At 42.9% G+C, this 16,427-nt stretch overlaps 1 protein-coding gene across 11 annotated transcripts in view; it reads right to left on the bottom strand.

The window, feature by feature from the left end:
* KDM4C (lysine demethylase 4C) overlaps nt 1-16,427 on the bottom strand; it is a 451,156-nt gene that overhangs the window by 388,831 nt on the left and 45,898 nt on the right. For 2 of the 11 annotated variants that reach the window (XM_063649537.1, XM_063649535.1), the window contains exon 2: nt 13,705-13,830. The exons of the other annotated variants lie outside the window; for them this stretch is intronic. The gene's annotated coding sequence lies outside the window, so the exon portion shown is untranslated. The remainder of the gene's footprint in view (nt 1-13,704; nt 13,831-16,427) is intronic. 11 annotated transcript variants of the gene reach the window in all.

Genomic DNA, 16,427 nt, shown 5'->3' on the forward strand with positions numbered 1-16,427 from the left:
GAGCCATTCAGGTTAATTTCATAAAGATTACACCAATGAACCAATTATTAGAAAGGATTATTATCAAAACGCAAATAGGAGTGAATAAACCTCCATGTGACACACATCTGGTATTTGTAAAACAGCAGGTTTCCCACTTGCCATTGTCATCGGTTTATATTTGATAATAGCATCAGTCATGATTCAATTACCCATAGACAGTGCTCTGGTTAACTTAAGCAGAAAGGGATTTGATAATGACTGGTGTTAGAGCACTGTTGAAGGTTCCAAGAGCAGGCTCTCAGCTCAATCCCCAGGGATGTCTCCCAGAACACTGCTGCAGCAGGAGCTGTCAAGGGAACTGCTACTGCTACTACAAACAGAAGATCAGGGTCCAAGTTCATAGCACCTTGACTGAGATCTGGGGAGGAGGAAGTTGCTGTGGCATCTGTTTGTTTCACAAACACACCAAATGAGTTATGATCTGCGGGTCAGGAATCGTGCCAGAACTATTTCTTCAGACCCAAGCTACTTCTGCTAGATCTACTCCAGCAAAAATGCCTTACAGGTTTCCACTCTCTCCTTACCCTGCTCAGTTCTGAATCTAAGTCTTCTCATATTAAAAGACTTTAATCAGCCAGGCGCGGTGGCTCACGCCTGTAATCCCAGCACTTTGGGAGGCCGAGGCGGGCAGATCACGAGGTCAGGAGATCGAGACCACGGTGAAACCCCATCTCTACTAAAAATACAAAGAATTTGACGGGCGTGGTGGCGGGCGCCTGTAGTCTCAGCTACTCGGGAGACTGAGGCAGGAGAATGGCTTGAACCCAGAAGGCGGAGCTTCCAGTGAGCCAAGATCACGCCACTGCACTCCAGCCCGGGCCACAGAGCAAGACTCCATCTCAAAAAAAAAAAAAAAAAAGACTTTAATCAGGCCTGGTGAGGTAGCTCAGGCCTGTAATCCCAGCACTTTGGGAGGCCAAGGCGGGTGGATCACCTGAGGTCAGGAGTTAAAGACCAGCTTGGCCAACATGGTGAAACCCTGTCTCTACTAAAAATACAAAAAATTAGCCAGGCCACTGCACTCCAGTCTGGGCGAACATGAGACTCCTTCTCATAATTTAAAAAAAAAAAAAAAAAAAAAAAGGCACCAAATCTCCACCTAGATAGATGAATCTCACAAATGTAACACTGTGACACAGAGTCTTGCTCTGTTACCCAGGCTGGAGTGTAGTGGCATGATCCTGGCTCACTGCAACCTCCGCTTCCTGGGTTCAAGAGATTCTCCTGCCTCAGCCTCCCAAGTAGCTGGGATTACAGGCATGTGCCACCACGCCCAGCTATTTTTGTATTTGTAGTAGAGGCGGGGTTTCACCATGTTGGCCAGGCTGGTCTTTAACTCCTGACCTTAGGTGATCCTCCCAGCTCAGCCTCCCAAAGTGCTAGGATTACAGGCGTAAGCCACCACACCGGGCCTTGGAAAAATCTGATAAACCTTTGTATTTAGCTGTGGAAGCAAAGAGCTGTCACTTGAGTGAATAAGTTATTTAGCTACAAAGGCCTGAAACCCAGGAATGGTGGGGTGGCTCATGCCCATAATCCCAGGACTTTGGGAGGCCCAAGTGGGAGGATCACCTAAGGTCAGGAGTTCGAGACCAGCCTGGCCAACATGGTGAAACCCTGTCTCTACTAAAAATACAAAAATTAGCCAGGGGTGGTGGCAGGTGCCTGTAATCCTAGCTACTCAGAAGGTTGAGGCAGGAGAATTGCTTGAACCCAGGAGGCAGAGGTTGCAGTAAGACGAGATCATGCCACTGCACTCCAGCCTTGGCGACAGAGCAAGACTCTGTCTCAAAAAAAAAAAAAGAAAGAAAAAATTAGGCAAGCATGGTGGCATGCCTGTAGTCCCAGCCACTCAGAAGGCTGAGGCAGGACGATTACCTGAGTCCAAGAGTTCAAGGCTGCAGTGAGCTATGATTTTGCCACTGCACTCCAGTCTGGGAAAGAGTGAGATCCTGTCTTTATGGGGAGAAAAAAAAAAAAAAAGGCCTGAAAACCTGTATGTTTTAAAGAAAAATGATGGAATGATGGGACTAGTTATCTTGACTGTCAAATTGAAGAACTTCAAGTTTTTATGGCTTGCAATTGGAAACCATTTTAGTTTGCATTTACAAACCATTTTAAATCTAGAGGACGGCTTGTTAAGAACGTTACATTTGATTAGCCAAACATGGTGGAGGCAGGTGGAGGTTGCGGTGAACCAAGATTGCGCCACTGCACTCCAGCCTGGGCGACAGAGCAAGACTAAGTCTCAAAAAAAAAAAAATTTTAACTTCAAGGACCTGGGGGCAATAAGGAGAACAGATATAACAACTTTCTTGTCTTAGACAGGTAAAGGGAACAATCTCAAAAATGTAAAACACAGGCATTCACTACTGAGAGAGCTACACTCACTACAGAAAAGATAAAATGAGGCAGACCACATTGTCATTCTAAAAGTCCTCCCATCAGCCCCGGAGATGTGCCCAGCTGAAGCTAAAGGAAGAATCTTTGCATGACTTAACAGCTGGGGCAGCTAACATTTAAGTACTTAACATGAACATCAAGAGGTTAACAAACTCACTCAAAAGCAGCTTTGAAAAGATAAAACCTAGCAGTTACTGAGGTTTTGCTGAGAACGTAAGTGGCAGAAAGGTGTAGAGAGCTTTGGGTGCTTAAGGTCTGCTTCCACCCTGCTGTAGATGAAAACACCAAAAGTATAATATTAATAAAAAGAATTCTTCCCAGATAGCTGCCTAAATTGACCAAAATCCAAAGGAAATCAACAACAGCAATACGGATTAGACAACTGACTACAGATTAAGTGAAAATCCATTGTTTCCTTACTTGGGGGTAGGAGGTGAAAATACAGAAGGGTGAGGAATCCTGGAAAAGTTGACAATACAAGACAATAAAAACTTCAGGGTCAAACTCAATATACAAACCTAAGTGCTATAGGAATTCCTGGGGAAAAGATAAGACTACAAATGGGCACAGTAGGAGAAGCCTTTAAAAAGTGGGTTTGAGGCTGGGCAAGCGGGCTCACGCCTGTAATCCCAGCACTTTGGGAGGCCGAGGCGGGTGGATCATGAGGTCAGGAGTTGGAGACCCACTGGCCAAGATGGTGAAACCCTGTCTCTACTAAAAACAACACAAAAATTACCCGGGCATGGTGGCATGCGCCTGTAATCCCAGCCACTCAGGAGGCTGAGACGAGAAGCGCTTGAACCCAGGAGGCGGAGGTTGCAGTGAGCTGAGATAGCGCCACTGCACTCCAGCCTGGTCAATAAGAGCGAAACTCCATCTTAAAAAAAAAAAAAAGTGGGTTTGAGACAGGCCTTGAAGATAAATGGGACTTGAGCCAAAGAAAGATGTGTTGAGGCTGGGCACAGTGGCTCACGCCTGTACTCCCAGCACTTTGGGAGGTCAAGAGATCAAGACTATCCTGGCCAACATGGTGGAAACCCTGTCTCTACTAAAAATACAAAAAATTAGCTAGGCGTGGTGGCATTTGCCCGTAGTCCCAGCTTCTCCGGAGGCTGAGGCAGGAATCACTTGAACCCGGGAGGCAGAGGTTGCAGTAAGCCGAGATCGTGCCACTGCACTCCAGCCTGGCAACAGCGCGAGACTCCATCTCAAAAAAGTAAAGAAAGATGTGCTGAGCTGGGCATGGTGGCATACACCTGTAAAGCCTGTAGTTCCAACTACCCAAAAGGCTGAGGCAGGAGAATACCCAGAGCCCAGGAGTTCAAGGCTTCAGCGAGCTATGATCGCACCACTACATTCTAGCCCAGGAGACAGAGTGAGGCCTCCATCTCTAAAAAGAAAAGAGAAAGGTGTGTTATCCTTCTATGGGATATACGGAACACACAAAAATAATTTTTAACTGTTCATGTATCAAAATTAACAATGGCTCTCAACCAGGGATGATTTTGTATCCTTGGAGACACTGGCAATGCCTGGAGACATTTCTGTCACAAGAGGAAGAGGTCAAATTGCTTCTAATGGGTAGATGGTGTTAAACATAAAAAAGTCCCCACAACAAGGAATTACCAAGCACCAAAACATCAGCAGTGCAACTGTTTAAAAACCATTTGCGGCTGGGTGCAGTGGCTCACGCTGTAATCCCAACACTTTGGGAGGCCGAGGCAGGCGGATCACCTGAGGTCAGGAGTTCAAGACCAGCCTGACCAACATGCAGAAACCCCGTCTCTACTAAAAATGCAAAATTAGCCGGGCATGATGGCCCATGTCTGTAATCCCAGCTACTCCAGAGGCTGAGGCAGAAGAATTGCTTGAACCTGGGTGGTGGAGGTTGCAGTGAGCCAAGATTGTGCCATTGCACTCCAGCCTGGGCAATAAGAACGAAACTCCATCTCAAAAAAAAAAAAAAAAAAAAAAAAAAACCATTTGCTAGGGCCTCAAGAAATTCTAGCATAAGTTCAACAATAGACATGTACAATGATGTTCATTACAGCATTTTCGTAAGAACTAAAAACTGAAAACTCAAAAGTCAATCTACAAGAAAATAAATGAATCACAATATATTCACCCGATGGAACTACACAGCAGTGAAAATTAACAAATCATAGCTACTCCCAGAAATATGGATGAATCACCAAGCAGGATGGCTCATGCCTGTAATCCCAGCACTTTGGGAGGCCGAGGCAGGCTGATCACTTGAGGTGAGCAGTTCGAGACCAGCCTGGCCAACATGGTGAAACTCCATCTCTACTAAAAATACAAAAATTAGCTGGGTATAGTGGCACATGCCTGTAATCCCAGCTACTCGGGAGGCTGAGACAGAAGAATTGCTGGAGTCCAGGAGGCGGAGGTTGCAGTGAGACAAGATTGTGCCACTGCACTTGCACTCTGACCTGGGCAACAGAGCGAGACTCCATCTCAAAAAAAGAAAATAAATATAGATGAATCTCAGAAAGTCTTGAACTAACCAAAGCGTAAGTCCATTTTCACAAATCTAAAAATTAAATTTAATCTACTCTTTAAGGATAAATGCATAAAAGACAAATCCATTTTTTTTAAAGCAAGGGCATATGGAACACAAAAATCAGGACATGGTTGCCAAGGAGAGAAGATGGATGAGATAGAAGAGAAACATACAGTGATATCTGGGTGAATTCATAGAACTATACCATGTCTTTTGCATGCCCCAAGTATCATATAAAACCTTTTTTAAGATGAAACAATCAATATAGGTAATATATTTCTATAAATATCTGCAAGAAAATGTTTTAATTCTATGTTAAAACTTTTTTTTTAAACACTCTGTCACCCATGCTGGAGTGCAGTAGCACAGGTCTCAGCTTACTGCAATCTCTCCACCTCCCAGGTTCAAGTGATTCTCCTGCCTCAGCCTCCCAAGTAGCTGGGATCACAGGTGTGTGCCACCACACCTGGCTAATTTTTGTATTTTTAGTAGAGACGGGGTCTCGCCATGTTGCCCAGCCTGATCTCAAACTTCTGGGCTCAAGTGATCCGCCCACCTCGGCCTCCCAAAGTGCTGGGATTACAGGCATGAGCCACCACGCCCAGCCTAAAACTGTTCTTTAAGAAATCCCTCTGTATGTCAAGCAATTACTCTTGAGTTTTTAAATTTGACAGTTCCATATGTTTGTATATTACCTAAAGGAAGACAAACCTGCATGCCTAGTGAAGGACTGTGAACCCCAACAGGACTGTAAACTGTTTTTTCATTGTATTTTGTTACATTAATTTAAATGACTAGGGTGGCCAGGCACGGTGGCTCACACCTGTAATCCCAGCACTTTGGGAGGCTGAGGCAGGTGGATCACTTGAGGTCAGGAGTTCGAAACCAGCCTGACCAGTGTGGTGAAACCCCGTCTCTACTAAAAGTACAAAAATTAACCAGGTGTAGTGGCATGCGCCTGTAGTCCCAGCTACTCAAGAGGCTAAGAAAGGAGAATTGCTTGAACTCGGGAGGCAGAGTTTGCAGTGAGACTCCATCTCAAAAATAAATAAACAAATAAATAATAAAAATAAATAAAATAAATGCCTAGGGTTTGGTTATGCATTTGTATCCAAGCCCTTAAAATGGAAATAACTTGCCTAGGTCTCTTCCCCCAATCTTACTCTAATATACAACCAGTAACACATCTACAAATACCTACACTTTTTTTTTTTTTTGAGACAGAGTCTCACTCTGTTGCCCAGGCTGGAGTGCCGTGGTGCGATATTGGCTCACTGCAACCTCCGTCTCCCGGGTTCAAGCAATTCTCCTGCCTCAGCGACCTGAGCAGCTGGGATTATAAGCGTGCGCTAACACACCCAGCTAATTTTTGTATTTTTAGTCAAAACAAGATTTCACCATGTTGATCAGGCTGGTCTCGAACTCCTGGCCTACGTGATCCGCCCGTCTCAGCCTCCCAAAGTGCTGGAATTACAGGCATGAGCCACCACGCCTGGCCTATGAATACCTATACAAATTAAACTGACAGATTAAATGGACAATCAAGTGTAGCTCATTTGGTAAAATAACTTTTAAATAATCATAAACTATAACATCAACAATGACACTGGCATTAAATAAATAATTTGTCTAAAGTATCTGCTTCCGTTTTTTAAAAAATGGTAATTTATGGTAGCATTTGCACATTGTGGCTGGGCACAGCCTGTAATTCCAGCACAATGGGAGGCTGAGGCAGGAGGATCACTTAAGCTCAGGAGTTTGAGACAAGGCTTGGCAATATAGGGAGACCCTGTCTCTCCAAAAAAAAATTAAAAAATTAGCCAGGTGTAGTAGTGTGCACCTGTAATCCCAGTTACTCAGGAGGCTGAGGCAGGAGGATCACTTGAGTCTGGGAGGTCGAGGCTACAGTGAGCCATGATCTCACCACTCCACTCCAGCCTGAGTGACAGAGTGAGACCTTGTCAAAAAAAAAAAAGAAAAAGAAAAGCCAGGCACTGTGGCTCACACCTGTAATCCTAGCACTTGGGGAGGCCGAGGCGGGTGGATCACCTGCGGTCAAGAGTTTGGGACCAGCCTGGCCAACATGGTGAAACCCCATCTCTACTAAAAATACAAAAATTGGCCAGGCATGGGGGTGGCACGCACCTGTAATCCCAGCTACTCAGGAGGCTGAGGCAGGAGAACCACTTGAATCTGGGGGGCAGAGGCTGCAGTGAGCCAAGATAGCGCCACTTCACTCCAGCACGGGTGAAAGAACGAAACTCCGTCTCAAAAAAAGAAAAAAGAAAAAAAAATGAAAGAAAATAATTTGTGCCAGGCGCAGCGGCTCACACCTGTAATCCCAGCACTTTGGAAGGCCGAGTTGGACAGATCACCTGAGGTCAGGAGTTCAAGACCAGCCTGACCAACATGGAGAAACCCTGTCTCTACTAAAAATACAAAATTAACCAGGCGTGGTGGTGCATGCGTGTAATCCCAGCTACTTGGGAGGATGAGGCAGGAGAATCGCTTGAACCCGGGAGGCGGAGGTTGCAGTGAGCCAAGATTGTGCCATTGCACTCCAGCCTGGGCAACAAGAGCAAGACGCCGTCTCAAAAAAAAAAAAGACCAGTCTGGCCAACATGGTGAAACCCCGTCTCTAATAAAATACAAAAATTAGCCGAGCATGGTGGCAGGCACCTGTAATCCCAGCTACTAGGGAGGCTGAGGCAGGAGAATTGCTTGAACCCAGGAGGCGGAGGTTGCAGTGAGCCGAGATCACGCCACTGCACTCCAGCCTGGGCAACAGAGTGAGACTCTGTCTCAAAAAAAAAGAAAAACAGACTGTTCTCCTACGAATATTAATTTAGAAACCTAACTCATTCACTTTCTAAATCCTTGTTTTTATGTAACTGGACTGATAAAGGGAGAAGGCAGCCAAACAAGGCCATTCCAACAGTTTCCAAAATTTGCATTTCACAGGATTGTAAGTTCACACTACAAGCCTGCTGGGCTTGCACTGTCTCCCTCAGGGGGCTGGAATGGGGAGAGGCTTCCCAACACCTGCAAGAGCTACCTGAGTCTCCTAGGTAGGTCACAACCCCTTGGGCCTGCTGTGGCTTCCTGGCAACTACCATCCAGGTCACCCACTGAGGCCCTCCAGCACTCAGCCTGGGCAGCAAGCCCCTCACCAACTACCGGACTGTACTGCCCCTGCACCCACCTGTTGCCTGGACCATCACTTTCCAGCAATTCTACATTGTGACTTTTATGAGATTACCCAGTCTATTTAGTCCTATGAGAAGGACTCATGGGAGGCCATGTAGACTACTCATTCTTAGTTTCAAACATAAAAACTAAGCCTTAAATTTGAAATACTGGCCGGGCGCAGTGGCTCACACCTATAATTCCAGCACTTTGGGAGGCCAAGGTGGGTGGATAACCTGAGGTAGGGAGTTCAAGACCGGCCTGACCAACACGGAGAATCCCCGTCTCTACTAAAAATACAAAATTAGCCGGGCATGGTGGCACATGCCTGTAATCCCAGCTAGTCGGGAGGCTGAGGTAGGAGAATCACTTGAACCCAGGAGGCGGAGGTTACAATGGGCTGAGATCGCAACATTGCACTCCAGCCTGGGCGACAGAGCAAGACTCTGTCTCAAAAAATAAATAAATTTAAAAAATTGAAATACTTAGAAAACATATTTCAAGACAATTTAATATGCAAACTTTCCAATTATTCCTAAAGATTCACAATCAGGCCAGGTGCAGTGGCTCACACCTATAATCCTAGCACTTTGTGGGGGAGGCCGAGGCAAGAGGATCATTTGAGCTCAGGAGTTTGAGACCAGCCTGGGCAACTTGGAAAGACCTCATCTCTTAAAAAAAAAAAAAAAAAAAAAAAGATTAATGGTCGGGCGCAGTGGCTCATGCCTGTAATCCCAGCACTTTGGGAGGCCAGGGCGGGTGGATCACGAGGTCAGGAGTTTGAGACCAGCTTGGCCAATATGGTGAAACCCCGTCTCTACTAAAAATACAAAAATTAGCTGGGAGTGGTGGCATGCACCTGTAGTCCCAGCTACTTTGGAGGCTGAGGCAGAAGAATCGCTTGAACCAGGGAGGCAGAGGTTGCAGTGAGCCAAGATTGCACCACCGCACTCCAGCCTGGGCGACAGAGCGAGATTCCATCTCAAAAGGGAAAAAAAAAAAAAAAGATTCAAAATTGCAAAAACCATATACGATACCGGCTATATTGAAAAAAAAAAAAAAAGAGGTCGAAAAACATCAAACAATAATCTGACCATCCTTGCTTTTTTCATTATTAATGAATGCAAGAAATACTATTTTAGAGAATTATGGCAATTTGCACATTTTTTGTTAACTACCTGTCAAAAAAAAAACCAAATTTGAGGGAAACGAATTTGATGTATTATCATGCCATATGCAATCTGTGACACTGAAACTTGCAGAAGTATTTGTTGATCATGTATTCCCTCAATCCTGATACCAATACACAGCTTCCTTGATGTGAAATACACAGATATTGACATGTATTTTCAATATCTACAAAATGAAATAGGAAACCATAAACCCAAACTGATAAGTTGACAGCTTGACAAGTTTAATTTCCCCAAAGTCTCAAATATTTAACCAACTTTTAATAAAATTAAATACAATCATGATACAAGCACAAAGTAAAGTCATAGTCTGTTACCCAACACTTTTCCTTGATTTACAACACATGGGGTTTTTTTTTTTGGTGTTTTTTTGTTTTGTTTTGTTTTTCCTTTTCGAGACACAGTTTCACTCTCGTTGCCCAGGCTAGAGTGCAATGGCACGATCTCAGCTCACTGCAACCTCCACTGCCCAGGATCAAGCGATTCTCCTGCCTCAGCCTCCCAAGTACCTGGGGTTACAGGCATGCACCACCATGCCCGGCTACTTTTTGTATTATTAGCAGAGAGGGTTTCGTCATGTTGGCCAGGCTGGTCTCAAACTCCTGACCTCAGGTGATCCACCCGCCTCAACCTCCCAAAGTGCTGTGATTATAGGCATGAGCCACCGGGCACGGCGTTAACACATGGTTTTAATAAATACATGACCAAACCCTCATTAATGTTCACAAAAATAAATTCTATCTAGACTACATTTTGTCTAATTCATAATTTTTCTTTGTTGTTAAATAGCAAAACAAATGTGTCCATTGACCCTTTCTCCATGTGCTTGCTCTTGGAGCAGAGGAGGCATTGTCCATATACATAAACTCCTTCAGTAGCATGATACTGAGATCTATCCTCATTGACAACTCTTTGAGTACTGACATCTTATTAAAAAGAACTTTCTTATTAAAAAAAGTCTTGCATTTGCTTGGTTCTTTACTGTGCTTTAACATATGTTACTTCATTTTCATTCTTAAAAGTTCTCTGTCATGTTAACAGGCTGAGATTATTCCCATTTGAGAAATGATGAAACCAAGACTTAGAAATGGAAACAAATTTTCTAAGGTCAAACAGCAAATAGGTGCAATGAACTGACTGCAAGTTTTGTATCCCGGACCCAGATCCCCAATATAACTGACCTCTTTGCTAGGCTCTCCAGCTGCCAAAAAAAGAAAAGAGAAGAGAAGAAAAAAAGAAAAAAGATCGCACCAAAGCCCACTAAATAAGGAACAAATCTTCTCTCCACTAGATAAAGAATTCTGATCAATTTTTAAGAAATGTATGACATGTTATTTAAGATGTTCCAGATTGCATGGAAAAAAAAAATAGCAAGCTTAGAAATCCTTTCTTAAGAAGCCTAAAATGAGTAACAAAAACGACCCAAGAAAACTGCAAACCACCTTCACTTAAGAGTACTGATGAAAATTTCCTTTTTTAAAATGAACAAACTCCAGGCCAGGTGCAGTGGCTCACACTTGTAATCCCAGCACTTTGGGAGGCCGAGGTGGGTGGATCATTTGAGGTCAGGAGTTCGAGACCAGCCTGGCCAACATGGTGAAACCCCGCCTCTACTAAAAATACAAAAATTACCCAGGCATGGTGGTGGGCACCTGTAGACCTGGCTACTCAGGAGGCTGAGGCAGGAGAATCACTTGAACCCAGGAGGTGGAGGTTGCAGTGAGCAGAGATTGCATCACTGCACTCCAGCCTGGGCAACAGAGTGAAACTCCATCTTTAAAAAAAAAAAAGAAAGAAAAACAAAAAGTGCCAAGATCATGAAAATCAAGACCATGAAGATCAAGGAAAAAAAAATCAAGATCATGAAAATCCTTCTCAAATCCATATTTGAGATTGAAGGATGCTTAAAAGACCTAAAACAAGAATACATATTGCACAATTCTGGACTGGATACTTCTGCTACGAAGAACGTTAATTACTATAACAAATAGTGAAATATGAAAAATCTAAAAATTAGATGACAGTAATGTATCAGTGTTAATTTCCTGATTTTGATGGATATACCGCAGTTATGGAGAAAATGTAGGAAATACACATTGAGTTATTGAGGAGTGAGGGAGCATGAAGACAACCATTTGTGTAAAAAAAACGTAAACATACACATAAATTTATATAGAATATCTCTAAAAGGAAATTTTAGACAGAAGGGAACTAGCTGTCTAAAGGCTAAAAGTGAGAACCATGTACACATTTTACCTTTTAATACCTTCTGAATTTTATATCTTGTTACATACCTTGTATTGCCTATTTGAAAATAATAAAAGAAATATTATGTGTGTATATATAATACAAACTTAGAAAAATAAATAAAATTATCAAAAAAGAAAGGAAAATGAATTTGCCTATCTCAAGGCCAGATTCTTCCTGCTAATGAAAGCTGCCTGAATATGATAGACTGAGAGGTATCACTTTATGTGCCCAAATTTTAGGGAAGGATTCCTTTTTGAAAGTTAAATAGATGGCCAGATGGCCGGGCACAGCAGCTCATGCCTGTAATCCCAGCACTTTGGAAGGCTGAAGCGGACGGATCACCTGAGATCAGGACTTCAAGACCAGCCTGGACAACATGGCAAAACCCCATCTTTACTAAAAACGGCAAAACCCCATCTGTACTAAAAATACAAAAATTAGCCAGGCATGGTGGCAGGTGCCTGTAGTCCCAGCTACTCGGGAGACTGAGGCAGAAGAATCGCTTGAACCCGGGAGGCAGAGGTTGCAGTGAGCCGAGATCATGCCATTGCACTGCATCCTAGGTGACAGATCAAGACACCGTCTCAAAAAAAAGGGGGCCGTGCATGGTGGCTCACGCCTGTAATCCCAACACTTTGGGAGGCTGAGGCAGGCAGATCACAAGGTCAGGAGTTCGAGACCATCCTGCCGAACGTGGTGAAACCCTGTCTCTACTAAAAACACAAAAAAATTAGCTGGGCCTAAGGTGAGGGGCGCCTGTAGTCCCAGCTACTCGGGAGGCTGAGGCAGGAGAATGGCGTGAACCCAGGAGGCGGAGCTTGCAGTGAGCCGCAATCACACCACGGCACTCCAGCCTGGGCGACAGAGCGAGACTCCATCTCAAAAAAGAAAAAAAAAAGCAAAAAAGAAAGTTAAATAGATAAAAAACAAAATGAGATAAACTACCTGCAAAAAAAACACTTCAGTTCACCCACTCAAAGGGATGCCTGTGACCATTCAAAGTATCTGGTGGACTCCCAGAACAGAACAGAATCAATAATATACTAATGATCAGACAAAGCCTGTCCTCAGGACTGGAATTTAAACAAACATCTGGTACAAAAAACTAATGCAAAGATGGAGGTAAAAAGGGAGCCAAATGAAGGAATTTATCTGCTTCTTTAACCTTATTCAACAAGAGAAAACGTACTGGCAGAGAAGAATGTTCTGATAAGCAGAGGTGAATGCTCAAGGGTCAGGGAAGCCCAGCAGGTCAAAAAAAAAAAAAAAAAAAAAAAAATCCTGTTCAGCACTACCCATCAGCTGGGGCCTACCTGTCACCAAAAACTATGTGATCATTTATGTGCTTTCCCAGGGACCGAGGCTTTCTAGAAAGAGCCCTAATGAGCAGACACAAGCACTTCAGATCCAGATTCTAGTTCTTCTTGCCAGTTTAATTAGGGAACCACACTGAAGACATTAGTCTTCCAATGCCTGACACTCTCGGTCGACTGAAAAAGTTCATATTTCTAAATGTACAATGTTAAAAATGGAAGCAGGACTATGAACTCCCCTAAAATGTCCCACACAGAGACCCCCGCTAAAGGGGGCCAACTGTCCTAAGTCTGACATTTCTAATTTCAAAAATTTTCCCATTCTTTCCCAGTAAACAGCAAATCAATACTTGAAATTATAGCTTTTTGTACGATTATCATACATAAGTCGAGCATCTCAAACCAAAAATCTGAAATACTCCAAAATCTGAAAGTTTCGAGGGCAAACATGACACTCAAAGTAAATGCTCATTTCAGATTTCAAATTCTCAGATTACAGATGCTCAACTGTAAGTATAGCATCTGTAATGTATAGTATAATGCAATATTCCCAAATCTGAAAAAAATCTAAAATTCATGTATTTCAGATAAGGAATACTCAACCTATAAAATATATTTTCATATATTTTAAAATATTTACTTTGCCAAGCACAGTGGCTATTGCCTGTAATCCCAGCACTTTGGGAGGCTGAGGTGGGCAGATCACCTGAGGTCAGGAGTTGGTGACCAGCCTGGCCAATATGGTGAAACCCCGTCTCTACTAAAAGCACAAAAATTAGCCTGGTGCGGTGGCACACACCTGTAGTCCCAGCTACTCGGGAGACTGAGGCAGGGGAATAGCTTGAACCCAGGAGGTGAAGGTTGCAGTAAGCCGAGATCACACCACTGCACTCCAGCCTGGGTGACAGAGAAAGACTCCATCCCCCTGCAAAAAAAAAAGAAGAAGAAAATAGAGTACTGCACAGTTGGTAAAGTTTTGTGAAACTTTTGTTTCAATTTTATATATTTATGTGTGTTGGGTCACGATGGGTAAGATGTATTTCCCAATGTGTGTCCTGGTTTTACAGTTTCTTCAATTTTTGCATATATGTAAAAGTCATTAATTTGCACAATAAATGTTTGTTGAGCACCTATACTATAGTGCTAGTGAGGGAACAGTGTGCTATATAGAATAGAAGGAAATAAAAATACTTGGTCTCTGCCCTTGTAGAATCTTTACAGTGTAGAAACAATCAAATAATCACAAAAATATACAATTATAAACCACTAAGTGTTAGGGAAAAATACAGGGAATTAAGACAGCTCATCATTAGGGAAGCTGATTTAATCAGAGAAGAGAAATGAGTAGCAGGTCAGGTTTCTCTGAAGAAGTACTTTCAAGTAGAGATCAGAAAGATGTATGAAAAGGGGGGAAATGAGAGGAGAAATCAGTCAGGCAAAAAACAGCACATTCAGGAAGGTTGTATACAGTTTGAAGAAAAGAAAAGCCAATAGGTAGAGAGAAAATGAAAAACCATCTAGATAAGACTTGGGTGGAGCTTGGAGTAGAAAGAGACATGGCAGGAATTTTAAATATCCTGAGGCCTATGAGAACAATCCAATAAGGCAATAGGCCTTAAAGATCAGGTTGGAAAGAGATTGGAGGGAGGCTGGGAGTGAATGGTAGGATAATGCACTGGAGGTGGAGACAAGCGGATTGATCCCCACAATATTATTCCTGAAGCAGAAGTGACAAGGTGTAAGTGATACTTCGGATGTGAGGGCTGAGGAACCATGAAGTGTTGGATAACTCATAATGAAATGAGTGAGCAATGAAATGAGATGAGATGCATGAGAAATCCCAGAGAAGCAGGGCTGAGAGGAAAGATCAGAGTTCCATTTGTTATAGTTAACAAGTAGAGATGCCAAATTAATACCTGGAACTGGATGGAGATATAAAAAAAGAAGTCATTAGCACAAAGGCTTTGATGACTTACCATTCTGCTCCTTAAATATCCACCCATAGTAATACACAATATAAACCCAGAAGAATCCAGAATAAATTTGAGGCTTTATGCAGTAGCAGTTCATAAATACCACAGTAGCTGAAATACCATGTGTATCTGAACAGTATACAGTGTAACAGTTAACTAAACATTCACACTCAAAATAATCCACTTCCATGAAATCATAGGGAATCCAGTCTACTGTGTTCACTGCTGTCCACATCTGACACAGTGTATGGCACATAGTACAAGCTAATCTACTGAAGAAATGTATCCACTACTATGCAAAATAAACCACCCATCAAAAATAAAACAAACAGTACAAATAATGAGCAACTGTGCAAGGGAAATCTTTGTACTATGAAACATACAAACGAACCAATTAGGACATTTTTCAAGGAAAAAGGGAAAAGAGTTATTTAGCACTTAGTGCTCATACCCTAATAGTCTATATTCTGTTCTATGCTACATATATCTAATGCTATATTCTGTTCTCTAATAATCAGCTGAATTTCAACATCAGAAATTCCAACTGGGTAGCCTATTGTAAGTACTCCTACCTTTCTCTAGAAATCTCTGAGTAATACAAGAAACAACTAAAATGTAATAAAAGCTTGATGCTGAAACTATAACAAAATCTCATCTAAGTTATTAAAACAAAACAAAAACTGTTAAAAGTGTATTCTGGCCTGGAGCGGTGGCTCACTCCTGTAATCCCAGCACTTTGGGAGGCCGAGGTGGATGGATCACCTGAGGTTGGGAGCTCGAGACCAGCCTAACCAACATGGAGAAACCCTCCGTCTCTATTAAAAATACAAAATTAGCCGAGCATGGTGGCGCAGGCCTGTAAGCCCAGCTACTCAGGAGGCTGAGGCAGGAGAATTGCTTGAAACTGGGAGGCGGAGGTTGTGGTGAGCCAAGATCGCTACATTGCACTCCAGCCTGGGCAACAAGAGTGAAACTCCATCTCAAAAAAAAAAAAAAAAAAAGTGCATCCTCCAATGTGAAAAGGGCAATAACTGATTATTTTTCTTTTTCCTCTATCTTCTCCTGTTTCCCAGCTTTTCTAACAAACATGAATTTTTATTAACTTATTTTCCCTATTCACAATGGTAACACTGATTCATAGGAGAAAATTTAGAAAATGCACATAAACACGAAGGAAACAAATTATCCACAATTCCATCACCCAGAAGTTACTAACTACTGTCAATATTTTTGTGGGAATCTTTCTCTGGGCATGCATGAGGGTAAGGAGGGAAGAGAGATACACAAGTAATGGCATGATTGCTTAAGACTATGAAGGAGACTACAGAATGCTGCTATGGCCAGTGTGCAGGATTGAGAGAACACTAACTTGAAGAAGGTGACAAATGAGCTAAGCTTCCTGAAGAATGAGATGGAATCAACCAAAGAAGTGCAACTGGGGTAGCAGTCCAGGCACAGGGAACAACAGCATGGGCAGAGTACCAAGCCCATTCAGGGAACTAGGAAGAAAGATGAGTTTGGTAGGAAGGAGACTGGCTGGGCAGTCACA

This window comes from Pongo pygmaeus, chromosome 13 (genome assembly GCF_028885625.2).
Source record: "Pongo pygmaeus isolate AG05252 chromosome 13, NHGRI_mPonPyg2-v2.0_pri, whole genome shotgun sequence".
NCBI classification, from domain to species: Eukaryota; Metazoa; Chordata; class Mammalia; order Primates; family Hominidae; genus Pongo; species Pongo pygmaeus.